Source organism: Dermacentor albipictus, chromosome 9 (assembly GCF_038994185.2).
Source record: "Dermacentor albipictus isolate Rhodes 1998 colony chromosome 9, USDA_Dalb.pri_finalv2, whole genome shotgun sequence".
In the NCBI taxonomy this organism is placed as follows: domain Eukaryota; kingdom Metazoa; phylum Arthropoda; class Arachnida; order Ixodida; family Ixodidae; genus Dermacentor; species Dermacentor albipictus.
In genome coordinates, this window is record NC_091829.1 from 102,704,750 (window position 1) to 102,713,226 (window position 8,477).

Consider the following 8,477-nt stretch of genomic DNA (forward strand, 5'->3'; position numbering starts at 1 on the left):
CCGACATTGTGCGTTCCTGCTCCATTCAACACAAGCTGACTACCTCATCCCATCCTCAAATCAATGACGTGACAGAGTGGTTAAACCTACTCTTAGCGATATGCTGTCCAATTACGTTTCCAAGGACCACAACGACTGGGACATTGGCCTTCCTTACGTAACATTTGCGTACAATTCTTCCCGGCACGACACCACCGGATTTTCTCCATTTTATCTATTTTATGGTCGCGAACCAACCATGCCCCTAGACACAGCACTTCCTCCTGCTGCGATCTCAACAAGCGAGTATGCGCGCGACGCCATCGCTCTCGCCGACCATGCACGCCAGCTTGCCCGTGCTCGACTGACGGACTCGCAAACCACTCAGCAGCGTCAGTACAACGCCCGCCACCGTGACGTACAGTTTTCGCCTGGTGCGCTTGTGCTCCTCTGGTCGCCCTCCCGTCACGTCGAACTTTCAGAGAAGCTCCTTTCGCGATACACAGGGCCCTACCGCGTGCTGCGCCAGGTGACGCCTGTGACGTACGAAATTGCCCCTGTGAGCTCGACCTCGTCATCTACTGTGGCACCTAGTGATGTTGTGCACGTCAGTAGGCTCAATGCCTACTACACTGTTTCCAAGTCCGGTCTTTAGTCGCTCCGGGACGGCGCTCTTGCCGCCGGGGGTAGGGCTACGGAACAGTATTTGCGATGACGACGAGGCGAGCAGGGCGAAGACCACGACGACGATTAGAGGCTTGCGCGGGCTGTTGCCTCTTGGCCAAGTGCGGCGCATTGCGTTGTACATATTATAGCTTTTCGTTGGCGTCTTCCTACGTATCAATATATATATATATATATATATATATATAGATATATATATATATATATATATACATATGTATATATATATATATATATATATATATATATATATATATATATATATATATATATATATATATATATATATATATATATATATATATATATATATTGATACAAGCTGATTTCAAATTACGCGCGCCAGCCGCCTCCTGCGTTCGTGCAGTTGTTTACTGCTACCTGCGAAAGATAGCGGCAGTGAAGCGGGCAACACGGGCTCGCAAGGCACGCGCAATCGGAGCAGCGTGTCATGAGCGCGGGACACGAGGGAAGAAGAAGAGGTGCGGGTCTCTTGCGAAAAGACTGCGGACGCTCCTGTGAAGCTCTTGTTTAGCTGTGTGTCGGGCACAAGTTCGCCCAAGGTAAAGCGATTAAAGCACCATCACTCAATTGTGCGTTACAATATATATATATATATATATATATATATATATATATATATATATATATATATATATATATATATATATATAGTCATATAATGAGAGGCCAACAAACACTGACACCAAGTACAACATAGGGGAAATTGCATGTGCTTAATAAATGAAATAAAGTAATGATAAATTAATGGAAATTAAAGTGGATGAAAAAACAACTTTATCGGGTCCTTCGGTTAACCCCCTTTCTTCTCGTTTATATATATATATATATACACATACACACATATCACAACAACACCAACATGAAAGTGGGACTAAACAGCCGCGCTAAACGTAGCAGCATCCTTCCTCAATGCACAAAAACTGTACAGAGGCTTCAACTGACCGGGTATTACCTGTGCCTCAGGTGCTAGTGTGTAGTGTTCACAAAGGACCAAATATTACACTGTAAGGAGAAATAGCGTAGCTCTGATGTTTCAGGACAAGATCATCTGAAACGGGACTCCTACGTAATTTGGCAGTATCCCAATATGGGACATTTTCGTAGATTTGTTACATAGCGGTTACAGAGCTGCCGCGTAGGTCGATAACCAAAGGTCTTGACGCTGAATGGCTGCCGAGGGAAGGGAAGCACAGCCGCTAACAGCCGATAAATACACATGGTTTGCATCGACGTCATTCTGGCCTATCTTTTGGGGTATTAGCACGTGGAGAAGCTGCGCAAAGAAAAAACATGACAGCACAACAGCGCGACCAGGGCGTCTTGCGGCGATGGACAAAACGATAGCAATGAGTCGCTGATAAAAGATCACCGTCAAAAAGCAAGGCATGTGCCGGGGGTGATGTAATTACGTCATCGTGGTCGCCATATTTGGCTACTAGCATGGTGAAAAATGGTGTCTCTGCCGTCACGTGAAAGCTATCTATAGGTTGTATTATGAAATAAGGACATCTGAAAGCATACCACGCTGCCAGCTGACACAAGACAGGGACAACTGATGATCGCCGGGAGATCTTGAAGTAGTACGAGCAAATGGGCTCATACCACGATTTATCGCTGTGATTCCATGTCAACTACATGACAATATCAACCTTGTCCGCTTATAATGATATGTCCTGTGCAGTTTGCAGAGTGGTGATGTAATTTCATCCACCAGAGTTAAGGATGACATAAGTTTCATGCATATGTAGTTTTTAATTTACTAATTCTGGGCAATTCTTTCAAAAAAGGGTTATAAGCTCTAAAATAAAATTTGACTAGCAGCAGTCAGTAGAGATGAGCTGCCTCTCTCCAACACCGTTCATTTCACAAATTGCATAAAACCATAAAATGATTTTGCCTCGTATGTGTATATGAAAAGAGAAAATTAGAGTACGCCCCAAGCTGAAGCTTCGTCTAAATTCTTGCAGATACGTTTAGTATAATACAGTGCTTCTCACGACTCTCGCCAATCTGCAGCATGGACGAATGTGAGTTTTCATGCGACCGGATCACCATCATGGTCAACGGCCAAGCGACGTGTCTGGGCACGCTGCAGCATCTGCGCGAAAAGTTCGGCCAGGGCTACCGACTCGAGTTCCTGCTGAAGCACACGGAAGCGGCAGACGCGCCCAAGCTCAAGGAAGCTGTGGCAGAAGTCTTCCCCAAAGTCCAGCTCAAGGACGACCACAAGGTATCCTGGTTTACACGCTATTACGGTTGTTTTAGAACTCCATACAATTTGCGCTGTGTCATGTATCCGTATATCGTTGTGGGTACTTCCGCTATTTTAATGCGTTAACGTTCTTAACAGTAGTTCACGTACTTACGTACTTTTCGTATTCTATCTATCTATCTATCTATCTATCTATCTATCTATCTATCTATCTATCTATCTATCTATCTATCTATCTATCTATCTATCTATCTATCTATCTATCTATCTATCCATCCATCCATCCATCCATCCATCCATCCATCTATCTATCTATCTATCTATCTATCTATCTATCTATCTATCTATCTATCTATCTATCTATCTATCTGTCTGTCTGTCTGTCTGTCTGTCTGTCTGTCTGTCTGTCTCTCTGTCTGTCTGTCTGTCTGTCTGTCTGTCTGTCTGTCTGTCTGTCTATCTATCTATCTATCTATCTATCTATCTATCTATCTATCTATCTATCTATCTATCTATCTATCTATCTATCTATCTATCTATCTATCTATCTATCTATCTATCTATCTATCTATCTATCTGACCGACCAACCGATCGACCGACTCTCCTGGCTACCTGAGACATTGGGTAGTCGGTTGTTGAATGGACAGTGCTTTGGGCAGCTATGCTGATGGAATGGCATTCGAAAGCAACCGTCGGACAAACTTGCGTCACTGAGTGCGCTGTAATGTGCACATGCCATTCTTCAACGAACCTCTTTCACGCCGCAATGTGACTGAAACTATAGGTCATGTGCTTTGTGACTGCCCTAAGTTCGTGGAAGAGCGTGATAGGTTGGTCAAGGACCTTACGCGTCTCGACAGTGCACCGTTGTCGGAGGATATTATTTTAGGCTCTTGGCCAGACGCTCAGTCGAGTTTGAAGGCCATCAAGGCATTACTGAACTTTTTAAAAATTACAGGCCTGGACTGCAGACTTTGAGCATGCCCAATTGCTTGCCATATTTTCTACATCTTCCTTCTATCGTCATCGTCACCCATCATGCACCTCTTTCTTCCCTCTTTCTTTCCCACTTCCCCTTCCCCCAATGCCGAGTAGCTGGCTAGAGGAATATACCTCAGGCCGACCTCTCGGCATTTCGTGTCATTAAACTTCTTTCTCTCTCTTCTCTCTTTCACGCCAACATGGGTCCCTGTAGATGTGGGGCTGGGCATGTGCCGACGTTCAATGAAGTTTTCTGCTGCAAACTTGGAGCGCTGCGCATATGCCTGTAGGTATGTGCCGCTCCTGGTCTACCCAGTGGCATAGATAGCGTGTAAACAGCAGCACAGATAGATGCACAGATAGATAGATAGATAGATAGATAGATAGATAGATAGATAGATAGATAGATAGATAGATAGATAGATAGATAGATAGATAGATAGATAGATAGATAGATAGATAGATAGATAGATAGGGCACTGAAATTGTGTGAACACCATAACAGTGCCAATGAAAAAATAAATACATCGTCATTCTTTTTCAAAGGATGGGTGCTCCGCCAATTACCGTTTTTTGATCTTTCGCACGAAACAGATATGCTTAGCTGGCGGCTATGCCACTCATACGTTATTGCAGAGAAGCTTCAATGCCTTTTGTTACAAAGGAGGGAGTTGGGGCTAAAAACTGAAAGGCCTGATAGATGGGTCTGCTCTCCTTCACAATTTAGGACCATAGATCACAACATAAGTTACCATGGTAAGATAAATGACAAAAATAAAATTCACAAGCAAACTGCAAGTGGTAATCAGGAAAAGCTTACAAACGGAACGTTTCAGAACAAATATACTTACGTTGCTGGTTTAGTTTACAGATGGAGGCTGGCAGAGATGATACATATTGAAGTTTTTATTTACCTCATAAATACACTGACGCATGTAAGCGGTGGGCATTAGAGGATAAAAGCTACATAACGCTAGCTTGAGTAGTCCCACCTCCCCGTGAACAGGCAGCAACGTGTCAACATATTCGTCCTACATATTCGTCGGATAGTTGTGGCAGGCTTCTGTTTGAGTTCTTATTAATTGTTTCTTTCCTGATTTTCTTTTTTCCTCTGAAGTAGTTACTCAGGGCAAGTTTTTTTCCTTTGGCGCCACCCACGAGAGTATTTAGGCCTCTCTGACTTCCGCTTGACGTTTTTTGTTGCTGAGCTGCTCACCGTACCGGCTGCATACTTGCTTGTAAGCTTCCTTGTTCTTTTCTTCCACTGTGAATCAATGTTTTTCCTGTACAGATACTTGAACACCCTCCCAGCCCATTTACTTTCTTCCATATTCCTCAGTCGCTCTTCATAATTTATTTATTGTTGGACGCGCATGAACTAGCGCCCCAAGCGGCCGCGGCAGGAAGCTAGTGCGTTTTCAATAAAAGGAGCGGGTTTTGGGGAATAATTAATGCTGCAGGTCGACTACTGGAAAAGGCAAGTGACAGACATGTTCTAGGCGACAATTCACACGAGACAAATGCCACGATCAAGCTGTGGAAAGCAAGAATTTTGTTCCCAGAGTGGTTAGATTCAGAAATAAAAGGCTACGGAAACGACGATAATTTGTACTCGATTTTTTAGACAAGAACGGCAGCTGTGATAAAAGGACGGCTGCTTCTGTAATAGCCGCTACAGCGTATGTTGTGCGGAAACTCAGTTTCCGATTAGTGTCTATCTCGACTCTCTACACTGGGCGTAACATGTTTCCCACAGGAGATTTTTGAAACACAGTCATGCAAATTCACGTGGTATCTATAGAAACCAGAACCTCTCATTGAGGTACTGTTTGAAGCCGTGGTTGAGTCGTTTATTCGCCGGCACCTGTCGTTCCGCTTTATGCTAGCAGCCTGTCGATGTCGTGCTGCCCGATGTTTTAGCGGCACGTACGTCTGAGCTCGATAGTCTCCCACCAGATGGCCGAAACACCAGACTGATATTCGGGTTTGGTTCTTCCAGGAGTGCTCATGAAATATTATTTTTAAAACGTGGCAATGGGTCACTCGTTTGCTAAGTCACCGCTTTTATTATGATACTTTATACCTTGCACAACATGATAACAAGCATGCGCATGTCCTTGTATTAGGTTAAGAAAAATTACCCTCCTTTGTAGCATGGACATACTCAGGAATTCCGGACATTGTGCCTTCACCGATCCATGGAACTTCACGGCAATGCACATGTGTAACTGATTGGGCAAAATTTTGGGAAATTCTATTTAAATATATCGGCCGAGTATCAACAAGCTTCAATGACTGCGCCGAGAGGCTAATCCCCTCTAGCAACATATGCATTTATGGCACTTAGTTGGAACATTGGTGGTGCGTTAAAGCAGTGTTTCGGTCAGGAATGGGTGGTTGTTTCGCACGACAGGAGCAAATGGCTTTGCATCCTGCGCGTGCACACGCGTACATCCTACACATGCACGTGCACGCCTTGAGCGTGCATGCACGTGCACTTTTATTTGCGTGAGCGCACATGTTTGTGTCTGCGTATTTGAATCTGCGCGCGCACTAGTGGGTGTGTACGTGTGCGAGCATACGTGCCTTTGTGTGTGTGTGCAGTTCCGTGTACATACGTGCGTACGTTTTTGTGCGTATGTGCAGCCGTGGGCGCATGCAGAAGTGTATGCGGGCGAATATATGTCGTATCTCTCTCACTCTCTCTCTGTGTGTGTGTGTGTATACACGTGCTTCTGTTTGTAAATATGCGCCAGCTAGCGAGAGAGCGAGCATTACCTGCTTAGAGCTGCCATCGGAAATGAATAGAATAAAGAGTTCATTTAAATATGTAAATCTACGAGACAATAAGTAATCACATGGTATTTGTAGTATTATCTCTTTCTGAAATCGAAATTAACGCAAATAAAAAGCCCGAGCCGTCAATATCGCTGCAGCAGGTTTTATCACGATGGCACCGTCATCATTAGCACGGCTCCCTGGGCAGCTGACGAGCTGTTCAATTTCGTCATCTTTCTTCCCTCGGCGGAAGCGCATTGTCTTGATACCAGCAACGCCCTAAATCTGCACCATCATTGCGTCATGCATCGCTTTGGCGACCAAGCAAGCTTTCGGTGGTACACGTTCGCTGCTATATTGATACAAAAACTTTCAACTGCTTGCCTTTGAAAAACAGCGTCAATAAATATCGCAAGCCGGCAGGCCACAAGGAACATTCTCACAGAGCCACACTTTTGATGACATCACAAAAGCCTAGGTGCGATCAGGTTGACTTTACTGGTTTGCAAGGATTGACTGACTGCTGGTTTATTATCATTGAAAGAACAACGCTTCAAGTTCTTAGCGCAGTGTATTTGTGGATCCTTTTTATGTCCCTTCCTGAGGCGCTGGTAGTTCTTTGAGTTTACAGAAACACTTTTTCTGCATCAGTTACACTTTCAGAGAGCGTTTAATTGCAAAATATTTGTTCGGATAGCAATTACAGAAAAATATTCAATCGAAAAGTTTTTTTGTTCTGCTAGATAAACTCGAGGGCGGGCTCCAAACTACTCACTAGCTTTAGCCACCTAACATGAATAATTGAAGTGTTAACTAACGTAGCTTCGTTAATTGCGCACATAACTTCGCAACCTACTCCGTATCTAGAGGTTACTAATCTGAACACTGGAATGATGAAATGATGGATGGATGGAAAAATTTTATAGAGGGGCATCGGCCCGTGCACTAGCACGTGGGGGGCTGCACACACATCAAGACAGAAAGGCCTAGCTTCTCCACCACATCGCAGGCCCGTTGGACTGCCCATAGTTGGACTTCGATATTGGGACTGCGTAGGGCAGTCTCCCACTTGCACTGCGTAGCACATGCATCGCATCGTAACCCGGGGCACCGCCAGTACCTATTGGAAAAACACACATGATGGGCATAGCGGAATCCAGCATCCATCATAATAGTTGATTAATGTAGTGGGCGGCATGCTGGGTGGATGGTGGGCAGCGGGCATGATGGGTGGATGGTGGGCAGCGGGCATGATGGGTGGATGGCGGGCAGTGGGCATGATGGGTGGATGGTGGGCAGGTCGCATGCTGGGTGGATGGTGGGCAGTTCGTATGGTGGTTGTATGGTGGGTGTGTAGGGTATATGGTGGGCGGTGGCAAGGACGGCAAATCATCTTTAATCCGATGTGAATGGAACACTTTAGGCAGAGAAAACATTATGCCTGCTCGCGTCTGGAGAGTATCGCATTTGAGTGCTGGGCTTGCACAACTAAAGCTGCATAATTTCTGGAATACTAGCTTGCGCACTGCTGTAAACTGGTTCAGTGGTTCAGGTGAATTGAACTGACCTATAATGCTGATGTTTACCATGTATAATATCAGAGCCAAGAAACATGAAAAGCAGCTTGCCTATGGAGAAAAAAAACTTGCAAGTTAGGTTAACATGTATATAGGCCTAACAGGCACTATACCACCATACTTGCAATAAGTCGTGTAACACCGTTGCTTATAAATCCCTTTTTATTGCGTATCGGCATGTTTTGGCGCTTTACGCACCCTCTTGCCCTGCTGTGCTGCTTCGGTAAAGAAAGTACGCAAG